The 17,810-nt window shown below is 27.9% G+C and overlaps 1 protein-coding gene across 8 annotated transcripts in view; it reads right to left on the bottom strand.

Moving 5' to 3' along the window:
• Positions 1-17,355, bottom strand: part of LOC112601818 (ephrin type-B receptor 1-B) — a 122,796-nt gene extending 105,441 nt beyond the window's left edge. For all 8 annotated transcript variants that reach the window (XM_025349630.1, XM_025349613.1, XM_025349622.1 and 5 more), the window contains exon 1: positions 17,126-17,355. The gene's annotated coding sequence lies outside the window, so the exon portion shown is untranslated. The remainder of the gene's footprint in view (positions 1-17,125) is intronic.
• Between the last annotated feature and the right edge of the window lie 455 nt (positions 17,356-17,810).

Here is a 17,810-nt window from a genome sequence, read left to right as displayed (position 1 = left end):
ATAATACATTATATAAAGTAATATAACTAAACGTGCAGAGATAAATTATTCTTGTATTATTTACTAAATTACTAATTAATAACTATAGATAACTCGTAAAACGATAATTCGTTGAAGCCGAGTTTTTGTTTTAATAAGTAATGAAGTGAATATATTGAAAAATATAGGTAATAACTATTAAGTAACAATCGGAGCTATGAATTGAATGATTTTGCACATAAATAAATTTCATTCTGAATTTGATTTAAGATGTAACTATTCCAAAAACAACTTTTAGTATATTTTAGACATTAATCATACAAATTGCGTATAACACATAGATATTTACCAAATGTTTTTGTTATTTTTGAAGGGGAGGGGGGTGATTTTTAACATTTTATATCAAGATGATATTACAGTATTTTACTATAAAAATTTTTTTTTCACAACACAAATAATTATTACATTTGTTTTTACTTGCTTTTAATACTTTGAACAAATTATTTGCTGATATTTTTTCAACTCATAAATATATAATTATGAATTTATTTTATATGATTTCAAATGTTTTATAATTGTCGTCACATATTTAATTACACTAAATCACTTTCACAAAAATATTTTCATTTCGTGACAATCGAGTCAATTACGCTGAAAATACTAGGTTAATTTATTGAACGATTTCAATAAGTAAATGGAACATGGGTAATAAGTAAAATAAGTATAACGTTTCTAATGTAAGCATTTATTTTTAAACTTGTTTGGCTATTTTTGTCAAATATACACCATTATTAACTAAACTGTTATATATTTTAAAATGATTTAACTTTAATGGAAAAAAACTCGTTTATGTTTTGAATTAAAACATTTTAAACTTGGACATTTGCCATACGGTAATTATTTCTGTCATCGTACATTTATGTCATTTAAAAATATAAAAATATGATAATAAATGTAGGGTACAATTCAACCTGAAAATTCTACAATATTTAACATAATACTATGTATGAATAAGCACAATTAAATAATTTTGCACCAGGGGCTTTCCAGGGAACGAAAAGATGATATTGGAGTCCTTAAGCCATAGGAATGTTTAACTCTGATGAGTTGCGAAAAAAAGAAAGAAAATTAAAAAAATATATATAAAACAACTTGTTATCTGCAATCAGTACCTCTGCGGTAACCGGATACCATGTAATTATTATTGCGTTCTGTCGCGCGCGTCAAAATACAAATCCAGATATGGATCGCGGGTGTTTTTGTTTACAGCGCGCTCGAAACACCACCGGCCATCTACTCACCTCTCTCTCACACTACATCGTTGAGCTCTCGTGATACGCGTATATCGATCGTGATCTCAACTGCCCACCGCGATGGTAAAAGGTCCCCTATATCAATCGATTAATGGTCCTCGATAAAGCGATCACAATCTAATGGCATATACACGTTAGTAAAAGGAAAAAATGTATCTATAAGACATAGTCGTGTGCATTTTTTTTATTTTATCTTCCTTCATTTATACACTCGTTTTACTGAGTTAACGGGGTCCGTTGACACCAGATTGCAACCAGTCATTTTTTTACTCTTAAAAATTCTCCTTCTCGTGCTTTTTATGCTCTCGGGTCCGAACGACTTCAACATGGTTGAAACACACAAATCATCAAATTACGTAATTTGTCAACGGGCACACAGTAAAAGGAATAGTACAATGCAATGGTTTGTAGACCCACAGGAATTTTATGCATCGACCGCTTGCTCACACTGTTTGGTTACTACCCCATGCTTTGTGAACCTGAGATTTGTTACTGCCGAGGGACTGCAGGTGTGCACAGAAGTTGTGTCAACCAAAAAAAAAAAAATAAATAAAATAAATAAATAAAAGGGAGGAAAAACATAGAATTCAAACAAACATGTCGCTTTTGAAAATTACCCTATGGATTTCTTTGTTATCGTCAAATGACAAGGTCCTTTACACTTTTAACGACCCCACCAAAAAAATACCATTACTTTTGATTAAAATAATAATTACTTAATTAATGAAGGATGCACTTAGATTATTTTTTTAAAAGATTCAAAATACATTTTTAGCTTATGTTTTAACTTATTTAACTTATACTGGTCTTCATAATACATAATGTAATATACATTAGCACTTATAAAATCTAAACATGTATACTAAAATATCATAATTTATATTTTCAGTGTTCCCAGGGATAATATATAGTATATATATATATATATTATTATTATTATTATTATATTCAATATATACTCCATAATTTGTTTCACGCTTTTGAAGTATTATTATGGCTTTAAAACGTAAACAAAATTAATTTTAAGGCAATGCAAATAAGGATTATTCCCACGCGCCAAACAACTCAAGCGACTTATAAAGTATTAATTATACAAGAATTGGTGGCAAACATTATTCATTAATAAACAAGGTATTAAATCGTATGAGCCTAAGAGTATATATGCAACATAAAAACATAAAATTGTCTATTACAAATTACAATGTATTATAATAAATATTTTAAGAGTGCTTGTTAATATTTTAATAATAAAATTAAAGGTAATATTTACTAACTACAACGAACATGGAATCGTTGTATTATATACGCCAATTGATTATTATTCATATAATAGTAGGTATTATATTATTATAATATTTTTGTATATTTGAGAGAATAATAGGCAATAACTCCAACGCGTTTTCAAAAATATCGTCCGCCACTTAGCGTTATTATCACGAATACTGACGAAAACACCAGCATCAGTTGTTCTCGTGTGTTATCGCAACAACAAAATCATAACAGATAAAATGTTTGTTTTTAACCAGTATGAGATAAAGAAGTAAGAAAATTTACCCTAAACATATAACTTGTCAGATATAGGATCTATCGTAAACGTTATCTGTGTCTAAAAAATAAAAAGCGTGATGATAAAATTGTTCTATGTGACCTCCTCAAATCGTGAAAACATTCGAATTAAAAATATTTCTTATAATACATATTATAAATAATATACATAATACCTACGCACGACGTCGACGAACATTTAGGTATCATATATTATTACAGGAACAGGGAATAGGTTATATATAGCCCACCATCGCTAGTGGTTTGCATTCGTTCCACATCCGTCTCATCGTATTTACTCTCGTGTGTTTGTATAGTGTCAACCGAAACACAATAGCATACCTTATAATAATTATTATTATTACCTTTTCTACAATTTAAAGAGCATATAATATATTATATATAAAATACAAGCTACAATGTGACCACTTTCGGAAATATATAAACAGTGGCTAATAGACAACATTCAAATCATTTCATAGATAATCGACAGCATTTGATACACACATAATAATAATTTATAAGTTATCTGCAGGGTGTGGACATACATTGTATTGATAAACACAAATATTGAAACAAAATCATGACGTTGACACAATATTAAAAAACCTCGTCGAATTAACGTTATGTCAATCACTGTTGTATAAACTATAAAATGAACATACTAACAATTAACATCATTTCCAAAAACGGTTCGGACAACAAAATATAACAGTGTCGGTAAATCATGGGGGAAATAATGATTTTTGGAGTCAAATTTACGACTTCCTATAACATAGTACTTGTATGGACTTAGAGTAGCATTTTTACTGTTTTATGTCTACGTCGCACAGAAACAATTTTTCTTTTGAATATTAATTTTTTTATCTTATCTAATAAATCAACGTAATACAATTTTCTTTTTATATACGAATATATACCTAACATTTTAGCAAATAGAACCAAAATTATTTTCATTATGATTTATTATATAATGAATTCTGTATAAATATGAATATAATATATTATTTTATATTATACATATTTATGTACTTGGATTCGTAACATTACGAATAATAAAGCCCAATATTATTATCACAACAATTTTGTTTTATTTCACTTTTACATATAACCAAATTTAAAATAAATACTAACTAAATATATTATTATTAACAAATTGAGTTTAAATAACAACCAAGAGATTCATATTAACAAACGTGTATAAAGGACACCTGAGGACGTCAGGGTATTGTTTATTTTCTCTTTCTGACCTATGTGCAATTTAGACAAAACACATTCACGCAAAATTATTTTTGTTATATTTTTTAGTAATTTTAGAGTAAATTATTCTACTGTCACAATTACAAAAATTAATAATTTTGATAGTATGGCATCATATCGATTTATCAAACTGTCGTCTCAAAAAAATTATTTAATATCTGTTTGTTTAAATGTAAAAAAATTTCAAAATTTTTTTTTTTTTATAATCAAAAGGCTACAAAATTAAATAATAATAAAATATAAAACATATATGCAAAATCCAAAATATTACCCTATATAATTTTTGTAATAGGTAAATTTATTCTGAGATTAATTAAGAATCATATATATAAAAAAAAAAAAAGGTTTCACGTAAATGCGTTTTATCTATGTTAAGTGAGGGGTTTAAAAGAGTAAATAAATATTGGACGAACACCCTCTTAAATCTACTACGAGTATAATAATATTGATTTACGAGTTTATTTTTATGCATATTGTATAGGTTAGAAATTAAATATTAATGTTTCAAGTTAATGAAAAAAATATTTACTTGTACCTACATTCGTACATATTATCGTAATACACATGTTTTATTTTGATTAAATAAATATACTTGAGGTTTTATACAATTTTTAATTATTTTATGAAAAGTGCAAATATACAACATGATATACATCTTATATATGAAAATTTAATATTCAAAATTATAGTCATTGAATTTTTTAAAGATAATCAACACCATTTAAACTGTTAGCAATTATGATAAATCGATCATATTTTAATATCCATGTATCGTATATGCCATTAATAATTTAATCAAGATATCATTGTAGCTTTAACGATTAATACTTATACAGTATTAAATATATGTTTATATATTATAATTTATAACAATATTCTCAATTTACTCATATAAGTCATACATAATTAATATTGGTATAATATATATATATTAATGTAGGTAGCTATATATGTTTAGTTATTTAAAAGTATTTCAAGTACAATATACTCAGCTATATTTTTTAATAGCTTTAAAAATATTATCATCCTTAGATTTCATTTTCATTTGTTTTTTTCGTTGAAAATATCATTGAAAAAAAAAGGCTTATCCTAACTTACGTACATTATTATTCTAGGAATATTAACCATTCAAAACTCCACAATCGAACATTTGAACACGAGTAATAAATTGTATATAATGGATTGTGTATCAAATATCATACTTCCTAAATTAATTTAAATTGATAAACCAACAACTGAAATGATTTGGTTACATTAATTCTAATTTAATTGTTTACCACAGATAAATAAAAAAGAAATAAGAGAATTTATTTTCTTGGACTATATTAGAAGTACTCGTAAACTTTTTAATTCAACTTAATACCATAGAATTCCAAATTTAAAAACTGTTTAACATCCATTTGATATTTTATTAAATTAATATATACAAATCTTTAAAAAAATATTACACTGAGATAAAAGATACATGTTTAAATATATATAGAAGTTCATGCACCGCGAGGGTCAAAAGAATCGATTTTGTTGTTACCATTGTAAAAGAGAGAAAGGCACTAAAAAAGGCACTTACCGAGGCTACCAAAACTGATTAGTTTTTCATACTCAACAACATTTTTCTTCGCTAGCAAAAATATACTTCAGAGACATTTTAAACTCACATTTTTTGACAATTGTTTGGAAATACCACATACGTATACATAAAAGTTATGATTAGGTAGGTATACTTTAAAAAATGTGGGTTAAAATAACATAATCGAGATATAATCTTTATCAATTATGGAATTTAATGAGAATCACAAAAGAAAAAAATATAAAATCATCAGGTGGGCGTATTTTATGTCGAAGCAGATTATAAAAAAACGCAAGCTCGTGAACGTTTCTTTTTTGTCACCCCCGCCCTCCTCCCACTTCCAAGCTAACTCGGTTGTACATAATTCTAAGTACCCAGAAGAGTTAATCTGGCGTAGGAAGCGATTTTTTCTTTCTTATTCATTTTTTATTGTAATTTGTCAAAGTCACTGGCGATAATGTTATTCTTTGCAGCCATGTTATAGCAATAGACGTGAACAAGATAAAGGAAAACACCGACCATTACATTATTGTGTATACAGGAATACAAAATAACCGACCGGTCTTCAGTGTAGGTATTATGCATATTTTCGTATGACACGTTGTCGCTAGAAATGTATCAGTATAACTCATAAGTTATAAATATATAACAAAACATTATATTAATATGTAAACTAAAATCACTCTACAAACTTCCGGCCCATTTAGATATAGTATCAGATACATAATTTATGATTTTAACGTATATTTATTATTAGTATTACCAATGATTTAAATTTATATTTATTTAAGCTATTTCGTTTAGATAAACTAAAGATGTTAAAACTAGCTTACAAATTGTTAAGCTAAATACCAACTTCTAATTAAAAATGTATTATTTATGCCTTATGGGATTTAAATAGTTTAATTCGAAGTCAAAACAATATAAACACTATTAAAGGTGAGCTATTGATTTGATTAGACCTATCTGATGACTCTATGATTATTTTATTAAACATAAATTGTATCCACAAACAACACATTATTATCAACACATTTTTCATTAAGTATTAGGTAGGTTTATAGAATATTTTTACTTTCATTAATTAAAATTATTATTAAGTACCAACTACTAAAATTATCAATATTTTAGATTTGAGATCTACAAAAAAAAAAAAAAAAATGTAAAAACTAAATTTATTATTATTAAACTCTTACATTAAATTGATTACCTTCTACAGAGTGTACTAATGAGGATTAGGTATAGTTAGTTTGTATTACTTTTTACTGAGAAAAAATTGCACAAATTTATTGTTGCAAACACAGTATATGATGAAACACATACAAATAACAATCGAGTCAATGGAAGGTTTTTTTTTTTTAAACTTATATTATCGGAAACTACATTTTTATTTTATTATATTTTACACTACGTTTAGGTACATTATAATTTAAAAGCTCTATACCTGATATAATAAATAAGTTTTACATTCTTTGAAGAATTTGAAAACTTTATTTAGTTTCTAAGTTGTTTCGTAAATAACACTAAGATATATAACAAAAACGATTTTAGAATGATGCTATTTAAAATGATGGGTAAGAAGAGAAAAACACATGTGGACGAAAAAAACCAACATCGATTAGTCTACACAAACAAGTCCAAGTGTTAACCCAGACAACCTTCCGCAAGACTGTGACGTTTTGCAGATCCCTAAATTCTCATGAAAAAAATGACAGAAACCCAATTACGCATCCCTTCGGTCATTTTCTACTTTTTCTAATTTTTTTTTTTTTTATTATTACTATTTTTATCATCGAATCCCCCGGGCAGTAAACCAGTCTCCAAATTAAACACCTAAAATTCATCGGTGGCATAAATAAGGATAATTAATTACAGAAGCAATCCCCTTCCATCTATACTTACCCTTGCAATTGCAGTGTGTTATATTCGTCGGTAAAACGATATTAAACCCAACAGCTAGGACTGGGTAAGGGTATATGTCTACGGGCGGCCACGTTTGTGAGAGTAGGGGAAAGAGATGCGATTTATAACGCTGTTAACTCGCTACACAGTGGACCCTTACCCTGTTTTTGCGTACACTGTATTTTATACCGTCTTTGGGTTTTTATTGTTCCGGGTAAACGCGGGGAGAGGATAATCCGGGATTCCCGAAAGCCGATTTCCCTTGGCTCTTTTAACCTACAAGTGAGAGAAAGAGAGATGTTCACTTTTTTTTTTTTTATTTTTTTTTTTTAATATCTAACTTTTGGATGGGTCCACTTTTGGTCAAACGTGAATTATAGGCCAATTTATTTTCGAATTCCTATTTGTCGTTTTGTATTGTTTAAATTTTATTTAGTGCATAAAATGTATTTAGTACTATACGGAATCAATAAAACATTATTCATATTTTATTATATATATTTATATACACTGTAAAAAAATTATATTGCGGGTCTGCTTCCATTATCTACTGTCATAGTTTTATTACAAGAGATCGTGACTTGATTATTGTGTAATTGTACAATTATTATTATTGGGCTCTGTTATGAATAGAATATAAATTGTAACTTTCTTCTCATTAACATTCATATAAAAGTATCTTAGTCGATTTAAATTTTAAAGCTGATCGTTCTTTTAAAAAGACTAATCATCGTTTAATTGACTACCTTATACGTTATACTATGAATATTATCAATTATCTGACTTCAAAATATGTATTGATTCATATCATAAGTAATATATCTATATTATATATCATTGATAAAATATAACTAACTTTTTACTATGAAAATCAATTAAAAAATTATCAGATAATTAAATAATCATAATGCATGTAATAATTAATAAAAAATAATTAAAATTAAAAAAATAATGCTTTCAAATTTTAATTCATAATATTCAAATAGGAAATACAATTAAATTTTTCAAAATTAATAGTTAAATTGAATAGCGTGTTTAAAATTTTTAACCAATAAAAATAAATTTAAATTACAAGTTTCAGAGATATTGGCAATATACCATAATAATACTTCAATACAAAATATTAACATTGAACCTAATAATTTGGATAGAAAATTGACGAGAAGTTGAATAATCCTTGTGTTACTGCTGTTCCAGTTTTACTATACTATGTGAAATTGTGCGGGTTGAAATTTAATTTTAGGACACAAAGACATTTTGTATTCCCGACACCCGATTTACACCCTCGAGCAATATCAGCATCCCCCAAATATTTAATAAATTAACCGATTGTCCGTTTCGCGGTTCGTTTACCACGGGGTGGAGGCGGCTGAAGCTATACGTACTGTTAGCAGTAGTGACAAAAATGTATTCATTTTATCTTTTAACTCTCCACAATTTTGTATTATTATCATTGATTTACGTATTATTTTTTACATTAACCGGTAATAGAATATCTCGGCAAACCCGTCATATCAGGTTACATCATTGCTTATCATGCGATACGTGCACGTCCAAAACTCGTCTAGCCTTTTTTTTTTACAAAAATACATACACCACACAACACATGCACTCACACCCATAGTACGCCATTGTTTTTGAGCGGGTTGACGACGTAAAAGAAAAAGAAAACGCATACAGAGAATATGGCTGCCGGCGAATTGCCTGCCAATTATATTATGTCGTGCCCAGTAGGGGTGGGTAGCAGTTTCCCCTGCAGCCGATAATTTACTACCAGACGCATTCTATTGTGTAATTAAAGGGAAGAAAAGAATATAATAAATATAAAATAATAAATATATATTATGCATGGAGTCTTTCTTTACTATTCAATAGAAGGGAGAGAGTTTTGTTTAATATAAAATTATACTATAATATATTGTCCGTATATTTTATAATACTTAGAAAAAGCAAGAAAGATACAAAGAGAATAGAAATATATATTTAAACTTTTCGTATGTTATAAAATGATCAATATATGCGGCAATATTATTGTCGATATTTTCAAATACCCAATATAAACATGATTAATAGATGACCCACCTGTTAGGTTAAAAGATTACCTACACATATATAATAATATCGATGTACCCATATCAACTCGATGATTATACCATGGGTCATCGTGCATGTGCTCCGTATGTGCGTCGATTTCGATATGTTGTAATAGCAATTAGCCTGTAATGTTCAGTCAATTATACTATGAATTATTGTAGCTAGTTTTTAAATATTTATTGTAATACTGTGTTTGCAATAAAAATATTTCTACCTCCCCCCCAGTGTATCTTATCACCATTTGTGCTTTTAAATATTATGATGAATCATAAACGTCGAGTAGGATACAACATACAACAAAGTTTGTCATTATCTAATAGACCTTTATTTTTTTAGAAATTCGTTTTCTTGTAAATTTGTTTATAGTTTATTGATGAAAACTATAAAATACTAAACATAAATAGAACAGGAAAAAAAAAATTAAATAATCATGTGAATAAATCAAGTCGAGGATGTCGCTACTTAATTTCAAAGCTTATGATATTAATAAAATGTTTTTTGCTAAGAATTTACACTTAATCGCACATGAAAATAAGAATTTTAAAAAATTTACTGAGAATCAATGTGTAGGTACATATTTTTTAAAGTCTTTTATCAATATTATATATATAATATATATATATATATCTTTATCGCAGACTTTAACTGTTAAAAGATATGTGTACTTTGCCAACATTCAATATTGCCCTCTGTATATTTTTACGACCATATAATAAATAACGATAATCCCGGCATTGTTGTTAAAATGATTAAAAAATGTATCCCGAACGGTTAAGTTTTTAAAATAAGTAATTACAATTAGAAAATTCTTATAAGTTTGGAAATTGTTATAGCTTGTAATTAACTGACAAAATAATATTTTTAACTAGAATCACAAAAAAATATCAAATAAGAAAACGTAATGCTCCGTAAAGAATCTTATAACAAATAATTTAGGATCTTGTATAAAAAAAAAAATATGTTATCTTAATACTGATACACTGATGCTTTTTTAAAAAACATTTTATAAAATAGCTAGGCACTATTTTATTAAATTAGGTATACAAATATATAATCATTTAAATTCAAAAAATATCACAGATTTTCTTTTGTTTAAAATTTTAGTTCAGTTGCGTTCACACCACGATGGATAATAATAATAACATATACATTTTTAGTGTTCCTACAATTATAATGTCTATTAATATAATTTAAAATTCAACTATTTAAAGTAAATCATAAGAATAACAGACAATTATGAATACTAATAACAAAAATTAGTGAATAACGTGTAAGTAGGTACAACACGTCAACAATACTACTATAATATATATTAATAAGCTTTATAGAAGCTTAAAAAAACAAACTATAATATTAACCAAAAGTTAAATATATTTATAATACGTTAACAAAATAAATTAGTTTTAAGTATAATGAATACATATAATGTTGATTTTCATCACTAAACGTAAAATAATCGAGTTTTGTCATTAAATGAAGTATAAATAAGACAGAATATTATATAGTTAAATAGGAAACATCAAGAATTGTTATTATTATTTATTCTGTTATGTAAAAAATTACTCTGAAACAAGGGAGGAAATTTCCATCAACCTTGAAGATTTTTTTATCGTTTTTTACTAGTGAAAATAATTTTGTTTTCTTTTAATTCAGCAATGGAAACATAAGAGAAGTCTACAGTCGTACAGTCGTTATCAACTATATAATTTATTATATGAGGTCCACACTAACAGTAGCGTGAAAACCTGCCAGCGTCCTACTTTTCCACCCATAATTATTACCAAGCGCTCAAACCAAAATTCCTAACTGTATTTACACAACGCAATTATATTATTTGTGGCACAACGCACACCCATCACATAGTAGTACTGCAAGTTCAACTTATCTATTTATTTTTAGTTCAAAAAGAATAATATTTAAGAATAGAAGATAAAAAAGTTCACATACAAATGATAAACCCCAACATGACGTCAGCGACTTGTACTTCCGCCTTTTCACTGGATCATCCTCGGATCATTAATAAATGGAAAAATACACATATAAGATCATTAATCTTCAACCAAGCAATACGTAAAGTATATGTACGTATAAGTTGCACAAAATTTTACTCTCCAGCCGTCTTTCGTTTTCAAAACATAAAAATAAAGAATTAATATTATATTTTGCACTACAAATTAATTGTCCAACTACATTAACAATTATTTATTAAGGATTTAATGTCGTCAGCAAGCAATCATAATTTATGGACCAAAAAAAATTCATTGACTAATTTAATTCATGTATAAAGCTACATACGTTCTTTCTACACGTGTAAATGCAATATCGATCGACTTTAGTTATTTATTAAAATACAATAATAATACATTTATAACAAAATGAAATGCATTGTTAAAGAATGTTTGCCTTTCTCACACCAACTTTGAATTGTTATTGAAACCTATATTTCCTCCTTTATCAATAGAATTACACACAAACCCTATAAGAGACCGACAGGCGGTAATTCACAGGATTTCAATAAAACCAATCTGCTATCAACTCCCAAAATAAAATACATCATATATATTAAATACAGAGTTAAAAATATTTAGGTGTTTATTTCCTAGGCTAAATTTAATAATGACAAACTATGTAAAAATATTAATAAGCTACAATGAAGATACATGATTAATCCAAATTGATTTAATTTATATTCTATTGCAACTTATCATATTAATCAAAATAATTATTTAATTTTATGACAATCTTAATTAATACTTAATAAAAAAATCAAAATACTAGTAATTCCTAATTCCGAGTATTATTACAAGTAACAAAAAATTACTGTTCATTATGCGTTGATACTGTTTAAAACGTTTATCACGAAAGCTAGTTCTAATCTTTCTTATTCTGCACTAGACAACTAAAGAATACAATTAAAAACAATTTTATTCAGAGATACACTCAAAAAATGGAATGCTAACAACATATCTGTCCCACACTTAACATTATTCTTGTCCATCGGACCGTCCTTATGTTGCAGGATACCCCAAGAAAATAGGAAAAACTAAATAATTACATACAGGATACACACTTGGGGTGCAGGTGCTTTGCCCGCAGGACTGATGAACCACGACCGTGCATGTGACAGATTCTTTAATATACCGACAACGATAGTAATAGAACAATGCATCAGTGGCGGGCATATTTTTGTGACCGAAAACTTGTAATTTGTACACCATTGTTATCCACGTCGGATGATGATGACGAGGTTTTTTTACGCACAATTCTTTCTCACAACCGAAGACAGCGACGATAGAATATACACCCATGCGTGTCATGATAATATTTCCAGAAACATTTTACCCCTAAATCCTTTTCTATTTAATTTTACTGTTTTTCGGTAATTTCGACGACGGATATGTATGTCTGTGATCAATGGAGACGAACAATACAATTCATTATTATTATTTATATCATATCAATCGATTGAACGTAGAAAATGTGGGACTGGAAATATCAAATGTATTATGTATTTATATATTTTATTGTTTTTTACAAGAAATAGGTACTTGTAGTTGTTTTGTTTTTATTCTACTCTTATGCACGATTTATTTTCTGCAAGACTGATGATCATAAATCGTTCATAAGCCGTCTATCGTGGCGTCATTTCTTTACATAATATTTTCTTAAACAACTTATGAATATGTCTAAAAAAAACTAACATAAAACTGCTCCAAACAGAAAAAAAACGATCTACTTTTACATGTTTGTATAATATATATTATAAATGTGCGTATATGTGTATGAATTAAGTAACATAGCGAACCATATTTATTTTATTACAATACTATGATAAATAACAAATATTTATTTTTTATAACTTATTGTGATGTTAGAATTCAAAATATAAAAATTGGTAATGGATAATTTTTGAAATGATGTAGAATATTGATAATCTGACGGTATAAGTAGTATATTATCAAAAATAAAATGTCTATAAACATCCTTAATGTGAACACTGAACAAATTGTATGTAAAAATACAATTTATTTTCTAGTAATCATTACATTTATTTACCATAAATTATAATTATTTTAGATTTTAATGATTCTTCATTACAAAGCACCATTGAAAGTTACAGTAGACAAATAGTTTCAGTTTTAATCTTGGTTCAGGCATTCGATCAGCAAAAAAAAAAAATGTCAAAAACATACATAGGTAATAAGTTAAAAATATGTTAAGCAGATGGAAACAGTTCTAAATTGTATGATATCTTCTGTCACTTCAAAATCACTACATAACAACCAAAAATAAACGCTTCAATATTCAAAATAAAATTTTAATAAATATTTGATTTCTAAAAGAACATTGTCTACCGAATATTGAATCATAACGTTGATATAAATTAGATGACTGTCATTCAACCGATCATGAATTCTGTCTTGTATAGATATTGAATATTTTTATTTATTTCATTTCGTAAATATTTTTTCATACAATGTAAATATAAAAAATGTTGACACAGATGACAAACATATCAAAAAAACGATTCATTAAAACACTCCAAATAAAATATATATAATATACATATAGTTTTATATTTTTAAGCAAACAAACCATATTATGTATTCGGTAATAATGATAACTATTGTTAGGTAATTATTTCTTATAGCGAGGGAGTATTAGATTAATAGTATTATGTTTTCTTTTCACTACAGGGGCGAGGCAGAAAAAGTAACTGAGTTACATGGGAAATGATATCCGATATATGAAAATATGCGGATTCCGAATGACTTTCGTCTGGTCCTATGTGTATTATTTCGGGGAACAGACTTACAAGGGTGCTGTTTATTGCATTCCATGGTAGTGGCGGAGGTAGTGGTGGTGACGACCGACCGACCTGAGCCCGCGGCGACCAATCGTAAATGTATATAAAGAGGAGATACAAACATACATCGAGAAATATAATAATAAAATTATAAATACCTATTTATATAATGGAAGGTTTACTGGCGCTCGACATATATTATATAATAATAATTGAGGGTAAACTGTGAGGCGGCAGTGCTGTGTCCAACGGTTTCTATCCGTGGTAGTGGTGGGGCCGATAATATTTCATATCAGAGGCACACCGTCACTGACACACTATTATTTTGTCGTGTTCAAACCGTTTTTTATCTTTATTTTTTTTTCTCATACGTACATCATAATAATACCTTATATTATTATAATATTAATACAAATTTTTAAAACTAACGCACTCAAATGGATACTGTCGAATGACCTCTATGTGATTCTTATAGTTTATCGTACCTACATTATTTGTGTGAAATTCGTTTTTACAGCTAGCCATAGAGTACACCTAATAGCTTCTAGGGCCTAGGCTAAACAGCAGCAGAATGAGATACTTCTATTTTAAAAATATTTGTAGGTACCTACATACCTACATACATATATTCAAACATACGTAATACAAATCATAACAAGACTATTAATCTTATTTTACGAGACAACAGAAAACGTTAACCTATGTATTTTGATTAGTAGGTCCCTCTAAAAAAATTTCGAGAAAATAAGTTTTTCAATAACAAATTTTTGGATGATCCGTTAAATGTTAGAAAACTCATTATCAGAATGGGTTTTCTGATATAAAACGATTACAATTTTAAAGTTTTTTGTTATCATAAAATATCCAATGTTATCTACGAAAAATATTAAAACAATAATTTTTACCAAAAAGTGAACAAAACAATAAAATACGGATTTTGTAAGATAGATTTCACTTAGTATGGTTTAAAAATATGCCTGATTAATTATAATTTATAATTTATCATAAACTCATGTTAATATCAATCAATATATTATATCAAACATTTGTGATAAATTAAAGGTTAAAAGCTACCTATATCTTAAAATCTATGTTAAAATAAACACAAATACATTATTACACAGGTTTAAATAATACTACACTATGACGCAATATATTATATATATATATATATAAATTATAATAATTGTAATTCAGTATAACATAATCAATATATTTCAACATGATTTACCTAATTAATTTTAAATAATTTGAAAGTTTTAAAATCATTGTAAAATTTTTATTTTTTAATTCATAATTAGAGTAAATAATTATCATAAAAATTAACATTAAATCGATACCTAGTGTTCTAAACGATAATAAACTATTAGGATATTAATAGTATGATAGGTAGGTATTATAACTATTACCAACATTTTAAGGAAAAATTGTGTAAAAAATTCAACAAATTTATTTGCAATACTTAACAATAACACCCTACATATTTATGTAATATGTAGTATTTGAAAAATTCCAAATATTTCCTTAACCTTCATTACGGGATGTTAGAACCAACACAGAGACACTGAATTTTAGGTGTATGTAATTTAATGACAAGATGTGAATTTCACTTAATGAAAAATCAGTAAACCCCGGTTACTATTACAAGAAACTACTGAAAAATGTGGTTCCCGAGAAATTATTTCAAATACGCGAGTTAATAAGTTTCCCGTAGAATACGCACATATACGAGTTTGGCAGCGAAGGAATGTTTTGAAAAATCGATACTCGTTTAAACAGTTATAAAAATAGAATAAAAAAGACACATTTTTCTAAATAAATTAATAATATGGATTGAATAAAGACTAACAATTTTTCCTTTTAATTTGAAATCATAGACATAGACGTATAATTATTTAGGTACCTATCGAAAAATATAATTTAATCATACACAAATCGTAACTCTACTTTAATATATATATATAAATATATTAAGATAACTATATTGTATATGTCATAGATCTGTAGGTAGTTTTTTATTTTATTAATGACGAGATTGTCTCTTGTCGGAGGGCAGAAAAAAAATCGTCTAAGCGCGTTTTCAAGTGGGCCTACCAGAGGAGCTCAACGAGTAGTCGCTTCGTCGAGTGTGCGTCTGTGGGGAAAATTTTGAAATCGTTCAGAGTGAGCATCGAGCGGCGAAGCCGAAGGGACTGTGTACTTTCACTGCTAACACCGTCTACATCTACGCTACGTAAATGCTGGTTAAAGGGATCGCGGCGATCGCATTATTAAACGGCAATCGTAAACGCATCAACAAATCCTGGTTATGTAATATAATATGGTAGGTACGATTTATAACCGTGGTGTGATAGAGGGTAATTAGCGTCGTACTGGGAATGATTATTCGAAAAACTTAAATGTTACTTGTACGATCAAGAATTTTTTGGAAAACCTTTAACATTAACTCTTTTACAAAGAGTAGCAAAAAACCGCGTCGACGACGAGCACAGTTTTCTAAAGGATCAAAAGCCGGGAAAATTGGAGATGATTGGTAGCACATGTGCACATATCGTTGTAGTAGAGGTTTATCTCATGTTAGTACAGGTACAATAATATGGTGCATAATATTTTAAAATTTCTCTAATCGCGTTATAATATTATGAGGAAAAAACTTACCTCTAAATTTGCTCGTCGTATGTAATTCAGTAACCAGCTACTACTATATTACAGTCGCTGTTGCTTTGCGTAAAACCAACAATAACAACGATAATTAATAATTATAAAATACTAATCCCGGACTAAGTCCGATGACTTAGCCAGCGATGAAAAACCGATTTGATAAATTATTTATTTTTTTTGCGGTTCGTGTAGTTCACGTTTTCATAAAATATATATTTCAAAGAAAAAAAAATATATATAAAAACAATAACAATTATTAATTGAAAATTTATACACACTAGTCGTATGTTATATATATATTTATAAACACATAATATGTACACTAAATCTGATTTTTTGGCGGAAAATCAATAGGATTGAGGCAGACAACAATAGCGGTTTAAACAATAATAATTAATGATAAAATTAAACACACGGCACGGCACGGTGTTGACGTCGGCGGAGTTTCGATAGAACGGAACGCAACGACGATACGAACGAGTCGGCACACCAAACTGAACTGGCGAGTGGTGAGCTGCCGGCGATTGTCGGACGGCTCCAATGAGTAGACCGCGACGGCAACGCAGAATAACCGCTAATAGATCGACGAGTCACCACCACTACTGCAGTATACTTGTCGCAGATTTACCACTACCGCCGGGGTAACACGTCTATTATTACAATACGCAATACGAAGAATAGT

Source organism: Melanaphis sacchari, unplaced genomic scaffold, assembly GCF_002803265.2.
Source record: "Melanaphis sacchari strain LSU unplaced genomic scaffold, SCAv2.0 Contig0_pilon_pilon, whole genome shotgun sequence".
In the NCBI taxonomy this organism is placed as follows: Eukaryota; Metazoa; Arthropoda; class Insecta; order Hemiptera; family Aphididae; genus Melanaphis; species Melanaphis sacchari.
This window is presented reverse-complemented; position numbering and strand designations above follow the sequence as displayed.